The sequence below is a fragment of the Humulus lupulus genome, chromosome 8 (assembly GCF_963169125.1).
Source record: "Humulus lupulus chromosome 8, drHumLupu1.1, whole genome shotgun sequence".
NCBI classification, from domain to species: domain Eukaryota; kingdom Viridiplantae; phylum Streptophyta; class Magnoliopsida; order Rosales; family Cannabaceae; genus Humulus; species Humulus lupulus.
In genome coordinates, this window is record NC_084800.1 from 35,693,937 (window position 1) to 35,712,355 (window position 18,419).

Below are 18,419 nucleotides of genomic sequence, written 5' to 3' on the forward strand. Positions count from 1 at the left end.
AGGACCATTTACTAACATTGAAGTTTATTATCAATGTCCATCGAATTATGATGATTATACAATTTTTGGTCGGTAATAACTTAGATATTTATTCTGAATTTTGATGTCGCATCTTTAGTCATTCCATTTACTTAAAAGATACAAAAGGATCAATTTAGGACAAAAAGTTGTATAAAAATCACAATTTCGTTGACCAAATTGAAATTAACGATTACTCAACAGTCAATACCCCGCCAATGTAATTAATTGTTTAAGTTGATAAATTATGTTGATAACTGATAACAATAATGAACTAAATTGATAGTTTGATCAACCGAATTAATAAATATACAAGAATTAATGAATCAAGTTCATATATATATATTTGACAAATTAATCAAGTTCATATATGCTCATTATCTAGTCAAGAATGCTTTGAGTTGTACTAGGAATGGGGATTTACCCGTTCTCAAGCTTTGGCTTTTGACTTGCCAATTCCTTGTTAATCTGTTGTTGTTTAATGAATAATTCCCTTTCAAAAAATAAAAATAAATCAAGTTCATATATAGGAATCAAGTTCATTATTTGATGAACTGATTTTTTTTTGTGGAAATTAGATTGGGTGCCCAGTTTTATAGTGTGTTATTAGTTTTTACTCATGTTTCAACTTTTATATATTTTTACCCAGTTTTTTAATCAGTTTCCCCATAATACCCTTTTATTATAAATTGAGTACTCTCCATTTTTTTCCCACGTTTCCCTCTCACCTTCATTCTATTTTCAAAGTTTTCGTTTACCATCTTCAACATTCCTCTCTCTGCCGAGCCCCCCCGATCACCATCTTCAACATTCCTCTGTCTCTAGCACCAAAACTCACCCCCATCCTAACTGCAACGCCAGAGCTGATTGCAGTAACAGTCCTCTGTCTTGATTTTGTGGATCGTTTGAAGTTCTTCTCCAAGTTCAGAGCCGATCTTCCTTTTTCAAGTGATTGTTGAAGCTTGCTTCTCTTGAGGTATGTAATTGAGGTTTGTTTGATTCTTTGCTCCCCATTTGTTTGATGAAAGTTTCATTGATTTTTGTATGAATAATTTATGTTCTTATATAGTGTTTTTATTGTTTGTTTTGATGAAAGTCATCATTGTCTGAGGCCATCCCCCTGTGCAATTGATTTTTGAAGCTTGCTTTTCTTGAGGTATGCAAATGAGTTTTGTTTAATTCTTTTGCACTCCATTTGTTTGATGAAAGTTCCATTAAATTTTTTATGAATATTTTATACTCTTATATAGTTTGAACCTAGTAGTGAGGTATGTAAAATAAGTTGTTTAATATATTGCACTCTATTTGTTTGATGAAATTCCTCATTAATCATCAAATGAAAAATTTCCCTTCTTATCTAGTGTTTTCATTGCTTGTGTTTATTTTGATGAAAATACTCGTTGATGTTCATTTTTTTTCTTTAAATTTGTCTCTTGGTTTTGTATTATGTATATTCATTTATGTGTATGGGAATGTATAGGAGTCGTACTACTCATTGTTGAAGTTTTCCCAAATCTAACATCACTTACTATAGGCAATTGTCGGAGACTCAATGGAGAGTTACTTGACCTCCTACCATCTCTAACACAGCTTCATATTTTTCACTGTTCAGAGCTTGCTTCCTCACTCCCAGTGATGACAACTGTCACTAGTGTAAGAATTGACCAGTGTTAGATTGTGTGCCCAGTTTGTATTGGTATTTTGTTTCCCATAGAGTAGTCAGCATCTTTAGATAAACAAGACCAATATATCGTCAACTTAAAGACAATGTAGGTAATGCACCCCAAAAATTGCTCAAACTTATGGCCTTCCAATAACAATGAAACCTCCTAGTGGAGCTTCTGATCCTATTTGCAATGAAACTTCCAGCTTCTGTTCTGTTTTGATTTCTGCAATAATAAACCATTTTTCATCCTTTTAAACAAATAATAAACAATTTTTCATGAGGGTGCTAGCTAGTGTGGCCAGTGATCTGATCATTATCAAAGTACTTAACACTTCTAAGTTTAGGATGAACTTATGGTTCACTTTGTTTTCAAATCAAAATCTTAAGTTAGTAATGAGTCATGAGTTATTGGTTTAATATGTGTTAGTCTCAATATGCATACATAGTATAGGGCTTGCATGTCAGTTGGTGTTTTACTAATGAGTCATATGGTTCACATTGAAAATGCAACAAAGCATAGTTAAAAGTGATTTTTCAAAATTCCTAGTTAATTAGTTAGAATGGTTGATATTGGATAATGAATAAATTTTTGCATAAATTTGAAAACCTAATAACACGATTACATATTTGATAAAAGTTTATAAATTTAAATCTCTCATTTCAACGGTTGAAGTTATTGTCTACACTATATATTCAAAACCTTTTCAATATACTTTTTCGAGATATAAAGGTAATAATAAGAAGGTGCCACCGGAAATGCACTCTTAAAATTATACTAAGAGTTATACACTCTTAGTTTTGAAAGTAAAATTATCTGGAAAAGTTCCAGGAAATGCACACCAGATACCATCTGTACCATCTAACTCAAGTGTCTTTCCAATCTTTTCAACCAATATGTGAGCATTTCGAATAATTTTCTCCCTAGTTTATGTAACCACTCCAGCCATTTCCATATAGTACCATATTGCACTTCTATAAGACCAAGAAAATCACTAGCAAAAAGTATATATATTTTGTAGTTGGGAAACAAAGAAAATCGCAAAAACTCACTTACTCATGACATATCCATAAAAGGAATTAAGAATGCCCTTTTGAGTGAGTTGTAAAGAATGACATATCCGATGCAGCTGGGTTTAGAAACTGATTTAAAGTGAAGAGTTTTTTTTTTACACTAAACTCCTTAGTAGTGTTTTTAAGGGTAGAATGAGAAATGTGACTAATAACCTGCGTAATATTGAACTAAATAGAATTAGTAGCTAAGTTTGATTAACTATCCTACAAGTAGGTATTTTTCAAGTTATATTAAAAAATTTGTTTCTGAAATTTTTTAAGGACCCTATTACCTGTAGAGATTCTGTAAATAGATTTATGTAGGCAAGGCCTAGTTGAGTAAAGTTGAATGTATAAACATTTTAAATGTTTGTTAGCATTTCAATAAGGCATAGTCTGAGGGGGAAAAAAGCGAGCATTCTCTAGAAAATCGTAAGGATGAATACCAATTTTTAAAAGAAAAAATTTTGCAAATCGAAATGAAGAGAAACAAAATGAATGTCAAGTAGAAAATCATACCAGATTTGAGTGTAAAGGATTTGAAAGGCATGATAGAAGGTCTGATGTGTCCATCAGTATGGTCAGATACATGGTGGGATGAGATTTTGGACCATAAAAGTCCATTGCCTTTTGCCAGTTCCTTTCAGCAACAGATGCATACTACTTGCCTCGTACGAGAGTGTTGCCTTCACATTTAGCAAAGTTTCTTTTCTTGTGACCAGTCTCTATAAACTTCAAACTACAATCCCTCTGGTAGCAGGCTAGCTAAAAATAAACATATGCAGCCTCTTGTTTGTCTAATTCTCCTAGTGATTCATACACGGACAATGCTTCCCTAATGGCATCATTAGCTAGCCTTGTAAAATAAAGATTGAACTTCAAAATGGTCAATGAGTTTCAAAATAAAGAAATTGAAATTCTGAAAAGCTCATTGACTTGTAAAAGGGCATGCAAAGTTGAGTGGCTAAAAAGTTAAGCGATTAATATGAGATAGAGTTTTTAAACCTTATGCTTTATAGGTCGTGTTTTAGATTTTTAGCCAAGTGTTTTTCATTTTAAGTTTTGTAGTTTACATTTTGAAGAGTTGTAGTTTAGATTTTAAGCGTTGCAGTTTACATTTTAAAGGGACATGATTTGGACTTTAAGTCTTGTAGTTTAAATTTTAAGCATTATTTTAAATTTAAACCACTAAGCTTTAAATTTAAACAATAAGGCTTAAAATTTAAACCACTTGCCTTAAAATTTAAACCGCAAGCCTTAAATGACTTAAAATATGAATCACTAAACTTAAATGGCATCAAAATTTAATCCACAAGGTTTAAGTTTTAATTCTTTAGGCTTACATCATAAAAATACTCTTTTAATCTATATATTGTAATGTGTGAATCTAATACAAAACCTTTATAATTTTAAAACAAATGACTTAAAATTTAAACCACAATTTATAAATTTGAACCATAAGGCTTAAATGGCATCAAATTTAAACTACAATATATAAATTTTTATCCATTTAGGCTTAAATTATAGATCAAGTATATTTAAACCCCTAGTTTTGAAATTTTAACCACTAAGCTTTAAATTTAAACCACAAGGCTTAAAATTTAAACCACTTGCCTTAAAATTTAAACCGCAAGCCTTAAATAGCTTAAAATATGAACCCCTAAACTTAAATGACATCAAAATTTAATCCCCAAGGTTTAAGTTTTAAATTTAATCCACTAAACTTTGAGTGCTCTCTGGTAAGTCTGTTTCATTGCTTCCTGGAGATTGCCAAACAAATGGGATCAGAAATCATAAAACATATAAACCAGTTCAAGTTCAAATCTGACAGACACACTCCAAGGATGATTTTTGCTGTGTAATCATGTTTAGTTGAAAAGCTCCATAGCTTGTCAATAGAATATCACTTGCAACTTAGATTCAAAGTCCTCAGGTGACCAATTCATTGAATTGCACTCGTGGTTTAACTCAAGTTCTCCAGCAACAACCTGCAGCCAAGTAGACAGCATATCTTTAACACTCAGAAAATAATGGGCAAAACCAAAAGCCATGTAGATGAGGATGAGTGTCACTACATCCCTACTATGTTAGCTGTTCCAAACACTTTCAGGTTAATCACACAGTGACAGTTTTGAGATAATAGTCTAGATCGGACATCCCACTGAGAAATTTTGCTTTGCATGTCATAGTCCATGGTTATCCAAGTTATTGATTTGGTACCTTCTTTGGACTTGGGTTTGTTGAATTCGGTTTATGTATGATTCAGTGACTGTTGTCTTGACTCAGGCTCAGCTAGTTGTGAATTTAGTCATACGAGTCAAAAACAATAAACTTAATTGCAAGTTTGGGACCCAATGAAGAATCTTCAACTATTAAATCATGCTAACATATACATCATCTCACATTAATTTTTTAATTAATTATTTAATGAATTGGGCATGCTAACATATATATATGATCCAACATCCTCTAAAATGAATATTGGTAACTTGCTTAATTAATTCACCTTGTAAAGCGTACAACAAGTTTTAAATAAAACAAGTGCAATTATATATAACTAAAATAGAAAAACCTGTTGTCGTTTTTCTTTTTTGATTTTTTTAAAAATATATATTTTCAATGATTGGAAAGTATTTTTATAATAGTTATTAATGAGAAAAGGATAAAATAAATAAAAAAATAATGCTACCTATAAATATGTATCATGTATGTCCCATCATCTTCGATTCCTTGCAACATTTATAGCCCTTAATTTATATAGGCAATGCATGAATCAAAATGTAAACCATAATCATTAAATTGTAAATCACACGTATGTATTCACCTCAAGACTTTAATACTAACGGTTTACATTTCAAATTATCATTTAAGGCTATATGGTGCCAAAAGTGGCCAATAGGTACCAAGTACCTAGTTAAGTGATTACAGGTGTTTGCTTTAGCAATGCAAGTCTCAAGAGATGATGCGTTCAACAAACAAGTTCTAAAGAGGAAGAAGTGAGGTCAAAAGCAAGGAATGATCATCCTTTCTTCTTCATAATTGACAGAATAAAGAATAAAATAGCTCAGCCAATCAAAATAAAGAATATAGCCAACTAAATACAAGGTTTAAAATACAAAAAATATCATATTAAACTAAAGTCAATAGTTCTTAATTCTTTCCTAATTTTTTCTGTTCTCCTCTGGTATACACATAGGACAGTTTTATAATTATGGTTCCTGCCATAAGCTGTTGAGTGCACATATCCATTCTGTTGCTTGCACTGCTTCTACTGCTTGCCCTATCACTCTTGCAGCTGCAGTTTACCAGAGAACATGAACTTCAGTTCTTCATATACTGCCCGAGCTTCTTTTTGAGCCTTTTAACTTCTTTAACAACCTCAGATGCTACTTTCAACTCTCTAGTAGAAGATTTTGACTCAGAGTTTTGTCCCACCAACAATGTGTCTGTTGGTTCCTTAAAACTTTGCAAAGATTAGTAGATTAGTAATATTTTTTTGGTAGTGATGGAGGGGTTTGGGGTGAGGCTTTTTAGACTAGATTAGTAGGTATTGGACATATGGAGGTGGAGATTACACAAGTCATTTTCCAACTTCTATTTCCAACTTTAGGTGGGAAACAAACATAATAAAATGGCTGATGTGACTTTCAACTCCTCATTTTATTCAGTCCTTGTTTTGCTCATGTCAGAAGTGGAGCTTTATTGTCATCCATGTTTGACTGTTAATGCCTCTATGGAATGGAATCTAGACCTAGCCACACACTCAATCTCCTTCTGCTTCTTGCTTTGCCAGTGTCAAAAAAAACTCTCTCAATCTCATGAAAAATAAAATAAAACCCCTAAAAACCCTTCCCTCAATACTGTCTAATAGATGGAGCCATACTTGAATGAAACCAACAGAATAAGAAGAAGAAAATGAAAAGGGAGAGGCATATATTAAGTTATTAGAACAAATATTAATACTGTACTTAAATTGATTGTTCAGTTGTTAGTGATCATGCTCATGATTTGGTGGTTAATCTCCACGACAAGATAGAGACTTCATTTTGGATGTTTTGTTATTCCAATATTTGTATTGGATGCACATTTTCTTTTGAACTCTATTATTTGCTTTTGAATACACACTAAAATTAATTCTAAGTCTTTGACCATAAGTGTTGTTTTTTTTATTACCTTTCGAGATTGAATGGTCAAGTTGAGGTCTTGAAAAATATGAACATCTTGTCTATGAATACTTGTTTCTTTCTGTTCATCTGTTCAAGTACTTTTATTATGCAAAATAAAGAATAATTGAGTAGCTCAAATCATTGTATGTCCTTCTATATGTGCTTTAATTTTGATATTTTTCTACTAACAAATTTTTTATTATTGTTTATGTTTCATGGCATCTGTTTTGATTGAGCATTATTTATTCAGTAATGTTAGATACATTTTTATTATTATTGTTATTTTTTTATTAATTGTTTCTTTTTGTTTATGCATATTTCAGAAATGTCTTCCAAATCTTCAATTAACATAGATAAGAAATCATTATCAATTGTTCATCCAAAATCAAACGAAATGTTTCAAGTAAGTATTTTTTTTTTTGGTTTTTTACGTATTTAAAAGTTTTATCATCTGTAAATTTATTTATTTTTTAAAAAAATTTTGTTGCTATTAATACTTCTTTCTATAATTAACATATGTTTTTTCATTTTCATTTATTTGTGCAGTATTTAAACGAAGATAAATTGCTTTTTGTTCATTCCAATATTCGAGCTCAATGCTATTGGAGTGATATTGGATGCATACAAAGTTTTCTCAGTAATGAAGAAGTACAACTGCTAAAACAATCTTGCCTTGGGTTCATTCTAGATTTGGATGCATTGCTTGAACCATCGCATATGATATTGCATTCTCTTCTTCTACATGAGGATGGCAGCTCTAATGGGAATGAGCTTCATCTAAATTTTGGAGGTAACAAAACAAAATTTGGCATTGAAGAATTCGGAATTATAACAAGTTTAAATTGCAATGAAATTCATGTTGACATGGGGGTTAGCAATGATAATAATCGATTACTTGTTAAATATTTCAGTGGAAAATCATCAATATCTAGAAATGAGTTGAAAGATTTCGTTAAATCTAGAAAAATAGATATTGATGCTGAGGATGCTGTGAAATTAGTGAAAGTATATATTGTGGAAAATATATTAGGTAGTAAAAGAGGAGATAGGTTAGTAGACAATTTTGTCATGAGTTTAGTTGATGATGATCAAAAGTTTGAGGCATATCCTTGGGGTCGCCGATCTTTTAACGAAACTATAAAATATCTCACAAGCGCCCTAGATTCATCAAAGACAGGATATGAGCTATGTGGCTTCCCTATAGCCTTCCAAGTTTGGGGTTTTGAGGTTATTCCTTTGTTGGCCTCATCATTTGCAATTCATGTTGGTTCAAAGTTCCCCAGAATTTTGAACTGGAAGACATGGAAGAAGAGTTGTCATTTAAAGACAATTTGGAATAAAGTTTTTAAAAAATCAAAGGTAAAAATTTGTTTTTATTTCTTATTGTTTTTAACTTTCTCTCTTATTTTTTAGAATTGTTGTATTAATTTTTTTATTTTGTTTTATGTATAGGTTTATGCTCCTTTAAACTTTTCTAATGATGAAAGAAATTCATTTCATCATGCTATGCTTTGTGTCTCTTCAACTTCTAAAAGAGGGAGAGAAGGAAATGATCATAATTCGAAAACCAAAAAGACAAAAAGTTATAGTTCAAGTAGTTCTAATGAAGAAATTATTTCTTTGTTGAAGGTTCGTTTTTTTTTTTTGTCTAGTTTGCATTTTGAAAATATGTTGTTTGCAATTTCTTATATATTTTAGTTTTTTCTGTGTTATTTATTATATATTTTTGCCCTTCTAATTTTTTTCAGGAAATGAAAGAAGATAATATTTCTATGTTTAAGGTTCGTTTTTTATTGTTTCCAACTTATGTCCTTATTTTTGTTTTTTGTCTAGTTTGCATTTGAAAATATGTTGTTTACAATTTCTTATATATTTTAATTTTTCCTGTGTTGTTCATTATATATTTTTGCCCTTCTAATTTTTTTCAGGAAATGAAAGAAGAAAATATTTATTTGTTGAAAGTTCATTTTTTATTGTTTTCAGCTTATGTCTTTGTTTTTGTTTTTTGTATTGTTTGCTTTTTGAAAATATGTTGTTTACAATTTCTTATATATTTTAGTTTTTCATGTGTTGTTCATTATATATTTTTGCCCTTCTAATTTTTTTCAGGAAATGAAAGAAGAAAATATTTCTTTGTTGAAGGTTTGTTTTTTACTGTTTCCAGCTTATGTCTTTGTTTTTGTTTTTTTGTATAGTTTACATTTTGAAAATATGTTGTTTACAATTCCTTATATATTTTAGTTTTTCCTGTGTTGTTCAATATATATGTTTGCCCTTCTAATTTTTTTCAGGAAATGAAAAAAGAAAATATTTGTTTGTTGAAGGTTCGTTTTTTACTGTTTCCAGTTTATGTCTTTGTTTTTGTTTTTTGTATAGTTTTCATTTTGAAAATATGTTCTTTACAATTCCTTATATATTTTAGTATTTTATGTCTTGTTCATTATATATTTTTGCCCTTCTAATTTTTTTTCAGGAAATCAAAGAAGATCATATTGTAATGAAAAAATATATTGCTGATATGAAAACAAAGGTGAATGACATTGAGGAGGGAATGAAACATTTCTTTGATTTTATGGAGGTTTTTATGAAGAAACATGATGCAAACAAGGAAGTTCCTGGTGAAGGGCGAGGAGAAGGAGAAGAGGAGAATGTGAAGAACAAAGATCAGAAGTCTTCTTCTCAAGAGGAGAAATTCTTATTTGAAGATGATTTGCATCAAAGTATGAATGACTTCAACACTGTACAATGTGTTGCTCCTTTAGCAATTATCCCGGTATGATTTTTAATCTATCTTTCAATGGAAAAACCTTTTATTATTTTGTGTTTTATCTTTTTACAAAATGTTTGTTTATTTTTCTTAAGTTGTCTGTCTAATTCTTATTTTTAGGTTTCCAATGTCGAACCAATACAAAATGATCTTGAAGAATTTTCAACAAATAAATTTGATATTGGCCATGACAAAGATTTTGAGACCACTCCAACTTTCAATATTTTATCCCAATCATCAAATGACAATCATGAGGTTAAGAAATTATACTCAAGAAAGAAAAAGGAAAGGAAACCAAATAAATTTGTTTCTTCTCCATATACTCATAATTTGTCAGCAATTGTTTTTGGTTTGTCCAATGAACGAAGAAAAAAGAAAGAACATTTCATTGGACGATTTCCTTTTGAGAGCGAATTTGATGATATGCCTTCAACGGAGTTGGAAGAAAGATTCATGTCATGGTATAAGCTTGGCCTTAAGAAGTATAGGTAAATTGGTTTACTTATTGAGTATTTACGTTAATTATATTGCTTTATATATTAATACCATTTGTTTTTGTTTTGTTTTTTTTAGGTCTAAAAAAGAACCCTTATATCCATTTTATGCAACAATGCCTGGGTTTGTATATGGCGATCAATACATTAATTATAAGAAGTGGTTCTATGATCTATATGACAAGAATGGCCTCCTTGATGATAGTGTAAGATTAATTTTTTTTTTATCCTGTTTTATACTTTATGAAAATTTGTATTCTTTTTTATACTTTTTATGATTTTTCTTGTCCTTTGTTTTTTCTTATTGCAGCATATTTCAATATCACTTTATTATTTGAGAAGGAAGGCTATTTGTCATACTTGCTTGCCTTCATTTCAAAACTGTACTACATCGGACTATATTTTTGATGCATTTCTTAGGCAAGTAACAGTTAGTGAAGCTGAAATAGAAAATTTTAATTGGAATAAGGAAGTGACTATAATAGATAGAATATTTGGCAAATCAATCCCGTGTGGGAAGTCATGGTTAGATGTCGATTTTGTATATCTGCCATTTTTTATTTTAGGTGGAACTCACCTAAATCATTGGTGCTTAGGTGTTCTTGAGATTGATAAAAGAAAAATTTGTATTTATGATTCTTACTACCAAGATGGTGATGAAAGCGTAAGAAATCATGTAAAGAAATATTGCCAACTTCTTCCGTATATTTTCGACTTCTTACGTTTCCATGAAAAAAGAAAAGGATATACTTCAAGTTGTGAGGAGTTCGAGTATTCATGGGAACAATGTCCATTTCAAGTTAATATGTAAGTTTTAAAATATTAATTACTTTTATTAATTGTGGTTTTTATTTATTATTAAAAATCTTCTGATATGATTTTATTTTTTATGTTTGCAGGACTGATTGTGGGATTTATCTCATAAAGTTCGTTGAATTACTGATGGCGGGGAAATCAGTTTTTGAAATTGAACCAGATAATGCATTTTCTATGCGGAAGAAAATGGCAATAGAATTGTGGGTTCATGGTAACGTCAAGCACATGAATGAAGGATATGAAACTCCCACTAAAGATGTATGCATACATTAATTATAGAAATGCACCATTGGTTTTAATTTCAAAGATTATAGATTTTAGAGTTTTTCATTTTGCTAAAACTTAGAGCTTTGTAACTACAAAATGTAAATAAACAAAACAAAAAATTCTTATAGTAATTCAATGGAAATTTTTGCCTATTTATCTTTCATTGAAAAGTATAATTGATGTATAATAATTGTTTCTGAAAAAAGATAATTATCTATTATAATTAAAGTATAATGTTTGAAATTTAAACCACTAAGCTTTAAATGTTGAACCACACGGCTAAATGACATCAAATTTTGAACCACAAGGCTAAATGACATCAAATTTAATCCAAGATTTATAATTTTTTATCAATTAAGCTCCTTTTGTAATCCAAGTATCTTTTAACCCCAATGTTTTTCATTTAAACCCCTAAGCTTTAAGTTTAAACCACTTGCCTAAAAATGTTGAAACACAAGGCTAAATGGCTTCAAATTTTGAACCATAATTTATAAAAAAAAAAAAATCCATTAAGCTCTAATTATAATTCAAGTCTATTTTAAACCACAATGTCTTAAATTTAAATCATTAAGCTTTAAATTGAAACCCCTAAGCTTTAAATTTAAACCACTTGCCTAAATATTTAAACCGCAAGCCTTAAATGACTTAAACTATGAACCATTAATCTTAAATAGCAATTAAAATTTAATCCACAAGGTTTAAGTTTTAATCCTTTAGGCTTAAATCATAATAATAATCTAATTAACAGTTTCATTCAAAGTTTAAATCCTTAGCCTTTAAATTTAAGTAAATAGGCTTAAATTTTAATCCAAGTTTCTTTATTTGTCAAAAATTTAGAGCTCATGTTCTGATTGGCAAGAAAAAAAATGTATATACATATTTTTATGTTAATGTAAATGTTTGATCTGTGCGTCGCGGCCCTATTAAAATAGTATCGCGGCGCGCAGAGAAAACAAAATTCCACATGTCCTTTTTCCCTGCGCGCCGCGGCCCTTTTGTTTCATAGTGTCTGTGCGCCACGGCGCCACCCCGAGCCAGTTTTTTAATATATATCCCTATTATACTCCTCTAGTTTTACGATTCAAACACTCACACATTCTGAACTCACTCACTCCCGCTGCTCAAACTCACTCATCTCCTCAAACTCACTCACTCACTCACGCTGCTCCTCAAACTCAAGCCATATCCCTTTCATCTTCTTCCCCCAAGAAATAGCCGAACTCCAGCCAATTTTGAAGCTCTCTTTCCCTCTCCACCCCTTGCTCTCCTCAAACTCAAGTCATATCCCTTCCATCTTCTTCCCCCACGTCTTTGATTTTATTGCAATCTTCGACATCCTCGCAAAGATTTCGGCGGTGCTCCACTGTTCCAGTGCCTATTCGAACCACCTATTTAGTGAGGTATGTTAATTTTGATTGTTTAATATATTGCATTCCATTTGTTTGATGAAATTCCTCATTAAACATCAAATGAAATATTTCCATTTCTTATCTAGTATTTATATTATTGGTTGTGTTTGTTTCGATGAAAGTACTCATTGATGTTCATTTTTTTTCTTTAAATTTGTCTCTTGGTTTAGTATTATGTATACACATTTATGTGTATGGAAATGTATAGGAGTAGTTCTACTCATTGTGTCTTTCATTTGAGCTAGATATCGCATTCTTTCCAATCAACAAACGTTTGAGTAGCAACATAAATAAAGTATTCTCAAAATGTCTAGGAAGTAGTTTTAGAGTTAACTATGCTAGAAATGTGTAGCATCTTCTAACAGTGGCTTTAGTTTTGCTCTAAGATTTATTGACAATGCAGCTCATTCTATTTCCAAATATATGATACATTTGAGTAATGAAGCTGAATTTGTCCTTCTTTAGTTTCTGGTCTAATTTGCATTCCCCCATTTGACGAAAAATGAATATTATCTTCCATGAATTCCTATGACAGCAACTAATTGTGTGGAAAAATATCAATAGGATTTTTAATGATCATAATCTTATATGGATATCAAGCTGAGAATTACAACCACACGTTTTTAGATATCTCATTATTATGCTCATCAACCTACACAACCAAAATATTTCAATTACCCAAAATGCAAAATTTGTTAAAACTTCCAACTTTTTCAAGAGAACATAGTTACAACTTACAAGCCATCGTATCGTATAATCTGTGGTGAGACATTTCTTTTGACTTTCAATATTTGATATGCCTTACCCTTGCTCCTCCTCTATTAGCTAAGTCATGTTTTCTATGACACCTGAAAGGTTTGTGATTTAGGTGGAAGATTCTTAGTTTAGTTTTCTTACTGATTTGTACAAATGATTTAAATATGGTGTTCATTTTTTGCTACATTTAGGAACATGTTATGGGGTTCTTAATGCATTGCTACAGATGCACACGAAAAACTAGCTAGTAAATGCATTAGGGGATGGAGTTTCTTGCTGCATTTCTAGTGTTAATTTGCTGGTTCTTTTTTTTTTCCACAACAGAGAGGACAATTTTGGTTTAAAAAATACGTCTTAGAGCCTGCAATTCTAGCTGCTTTATTTCATGTTATGGCTATTAATTTATTCATATAGTTTCCTTACCAAACATTTGTAGTGAGAATATTAAGTACTCAGATACCAAACCATGAGAGAAAAAGTGGAAAGTGAGATGGATTATTCTTCTTTATGCCATCATAGATTATAGATAGCATAGACAAAATCCAAGCTGCACTATTTATAAATATAAATATATGCCTAGTTGATGATTATACAATGTTTTGACATCATTGTTTTTGGTATTGTATTTTTTAGGTAATTTTGAAGAAATATTTTTTGTGTCTTATCTTGTGCAAATGGCTCCTAAAAATAAATCAAAGGTATCTACTGAAGCTTCTACTTCTAGGGATAAAAATCCAAAGTTTAACTCAGATAAGTTTGTTAGTGAAGAAGCTGAGAAGAGATTTGATAGTATGCGAGCAAAGAAAGTATTGGGTGAACGAGGCATGGAATTCGATTCTAGGCTAAAAGATGATCCAATTTACAATAGTATTCTTGTTAATATTGAGCAGAGGGGGTGGAAGACTTTAGTTCAAGTACCTTATGGAGGAAGAAAACAATTGGTAATAGAATTTTATGCTAATCTTCCGGAGTCTCGCAAAAATAAATGTTTTGTTCATGGAACATGGGTGCCTTTCGATATTAATACTATAAATGGTATTTTCAAGTTGGTTACCTTAGATCCTGAGGAGGACGAGTATGTAAAATTTATAGAAAGAAAAATTGATTTTGATGCAGTGATAAATCGCTTGTGTAAACCAGGCTCTCAATGGGTTATGTCTAATGGGAAACCTCGACATTTGATGAAAGCAGATATGACAAAAGAAGCCACTGCTTGGACTTATTTTGTGTGTGAAAATCTTCTTCCAGTTTCTCATGTATCCTCTATTACTGTTGAGCGTGTACTACTTATTTATGCCATTATGGAGGGGTACACAATTGACATTGGCAAAGTGATCAATAGTAGCCTCAAATGTTTTGGACGGGGAGGCACAACAGGAGGTTTGGGACATGCATCCACTGTTACAACGTTGTGTCAAAATGCTGACACTCCATCATGGACAGATGTCCTCTATGTTAGGGCTCTTCCTACTATTACTGCTGCTATGGTGAATGCATATGGTGAACAAACTGTTAAACGATTAGCAAGAGCTAATTTAGCAGGTGCCATACCAGAGGAGAATGAGGAAGAAGAGATTGAACCTATGGCAGAGGATGCACATGTTCGTATCACTCCCCCTACAGATCCATATATGCAGTTCTTAGCTCAACAAAACTCTCATATCATTCAACAAAATGATTTTATATATCGGCAAAATTCGCATTTGATGTAGTACTATGCCCAACGTAGTCAATATGATGCGGATCACACTACCCATATCAATTCTTTGCTTGGGCGTTGGGACCAAAATCAACAAGATCCTATCTTCTTTCAGCAGCCACCACTTTTCCCACCATTTGATTCCCAGCCACCATATCCTCAACATCCACCGCAACCCCCATACTAGTTTATTTGTCAGCTCGTTGATTTGTTTTATTTACTTTTTATAACTAACGTAGGTCTCTCACTTTAGATGCCTAGGAGGGCAGAAGCTAATGTAATGACCTGAATTTAATATTTATGATATGTACAATTTATGCTTGTTCTTAAATATCCTTTTTAACTGTCTAGTAACGGTTGGTCCAAAATTCTCTTTCTATTTTTATCAGTTGCCAAGAAGATCAATTCCCAGAGACCCCTGAGATTTTTGCCATTCACATGCTGTGTTATTATTTTACTTCTCTTGTTAGGCCAATTCATTTTCAACTTTCTTTTTCTCTTATCTAGTAGTACTACTATACCCTTTTGTTTCAAGATTAATTAGAGTTTTGAGATACCTACATAAACTTAATATGAATCCCAATACCAAGAGTATAGACTTATCGGTACTATGTTTTTGCTTACATAGCAAACCCGAGAACCCCTTTTTCAACCACACTCAATGCTCTCAAAAGTCTCAACTAAACAATGAAGATATATGAACTAAAATCCACTAAAGATCAATGAACATACCATTGTAAAACAAAATACAAAAGACAAGAAAGATCAAACTAGTTGTTCTTGAACTTGTTATTACCTAAACAACAAACATGAGTTTGGGGGGATCTTCATGTAGTGGACTGATTTGAAGTCACCAAGGAACATAAGAGCTTCTGACATGCTGATATAACGACTGACAGGTCTTGAAGGCCACATTACAAAGAGTCCTCCCAGGGTATATATATGTAACCAATGATCCACTATGTAATGAATAACAAGTTATATACAAAACCAAATCCATGGTTAATTTTTTCAAGTCAAGAGTTTGAGCATGACTTTACCATGTTTGTTGTGGCTTGAATAATCCCAATCTGTTAAGTGAATAAAAAAGCAATTCCACAAGCTATTAAAAAATCTACCACCATGGGAGTTGAAAGCAAAGATTGAAAGACCAAATGTATCAGTAAACAAGACAAATCCTCTACAGCAACCCCAGCAGTTGTGGGACTCATTCTTGGCCAGAGTGCAGTGATTATCAGCATCCAAACCTCACCAGATTGGGCCAAAGGCATCATAGGATTATCATGAAGACAAAACCAACATCAAGTATATACCAATATATAGCTCCCAATATGATGTAGTTCACTGCTTTAACAATTATAAAACAAAACAATTAAAGTTATAATTTACCATATTTGATGGAGTTGTCAATACCCAAGATAACCTAATTTGTATAAACATTTGTACAAAGGCAAGTTGATCAGAAACTCTTGCAGCATATGTAGTAGGAGCAGCAAATTTTTTGAGTTGAAATGATTAATTTAAGAAAAAACAAAAACAAATTATACTGAATGTATGGTTTTATCTGATTTCATTTATATATGAAACAGAGAAGAAAGATTAAAAACCCTGACATTCTCAGTGACCAAATACTCTACAGACCAAAAAGATATAATTACAATAAAACCGTACATTTATGCTTGTTCTTAAATATCCTTATACATTTATGCATGGTTGGAAGCATCATGTCATGGGGTTAGTATTCTTGGAAGATTTTTGAGTAATCTAGGAATTGAGCATTTTTAAAGTTGTCAAGTGGCTAATGAGATATTTAAAGAGTTGTTCTACTACAAGTTTAGTATTGGTCCCCAAACTGATGCATCAAGTGTGATTGGCTGTAGAGTCCAAGAACTTTACTTAGCTAATTATTTAGTAGTATTATAGTATGTATAGTATTATCTTTGTAACTGTGGATTTTTGGTTCAGACCGGGAATTATTTGGACACTCATAGTAGCACTTATAGATTTTCTAAGTTTAACCTAAGGTTTGATTATATGACTGATATTAAGGATAATATTTGTTATACTATAAGGTTTAGATGTGGACCAATAGGATTTTAAGCACATGTTATGAATGGATGATTAAGAATTAAGTATTTTGAGGATTAAATTTAATAAGGAGTAAAGTTTGAATGCTATAAGGTCAGTCAGCAGCTTTGAATACGTTGAGGGCTTAGTCAAGGCTGTTTACTCCATTCAGACTTAGCTAAAAATGTGTAATTTCGTGTTTAATTAATCAGCGTGTACCGATATATCGCAGCCATAGGGGGCGATATATCGCAGCACGTAGATACGGAAAACACGAGACGATGCACGACAGCCTCGGGCATACTGGCCCAGGCGATATATCGCCTACAGGGGGCGATATATCGCCTCCTTCAGTGTATTTTCAAAAGTTTTTGAATTCCTTTCCTTTCATCCATTCAACCTCTTGATAAGTCCAGCATCTTTTTGAACGAGTCTTCAGTCTCTGCTGAACGATTATTCAAATATTTTTCACCTAAAAAGCTATTATTTTTATTCAAGTAAAATCAAGATCCTTTCATTCCTAAACTCTATAAATAGGACCTAGTACCCAGCCATTATTCATCTTTTGCTCTAAGTTCAGAGGCTGCAAGTGCTAAGTGAGTGTGAGAGTATAAACACCTGGGTTTGGGAATCATAAGCTTGAACATCATAAGCTTATCAAACACTTTGGGAAGTAAGGTTTTAGAGTATTTCGGTTTGAGGAGTAGATTGGTCTTACAAGTCTTCAAGGTAACCCAAAACTCTAGTTCAATTCTGTATTTGTTCTTTTAAGTTCTCATAATCTTCTACTCAGCCTCTAACCTTAATCTTCATTTTGGTTAGGAAATCTAAGTTCTTGAGCACATAAGTTTTGGTAAGTATGTGTCTCAATGGTTTAGTCTTCCCATTCCTTTTCATCTCTTTTTCTTCATTAGACTCACTCTTTTTCATTATGATTATTAGGAGTGTTCCAAAGTCCCAGCACTGTCCACATATCCCGGTAACTTTGGTAAGGAAAATAGGATAGAAATGCATATGTTATATGTTTTTATGTTATCTTATGTTCTTATGTTATGATAAGTGTTATGTTATGTATGTTGTAGGCTTGGGCATATGACCCATATGACTAACAAGACCCCAAATAGATTATGGGCATATGACCTACTTAGCTAGTAGGACCCCACTAATCTCATGGGCATATGACTTGTTTAGTCTATGGGACCCCAAGTAATAATGGCCATTATAATAAGTGTTATGATATGTCT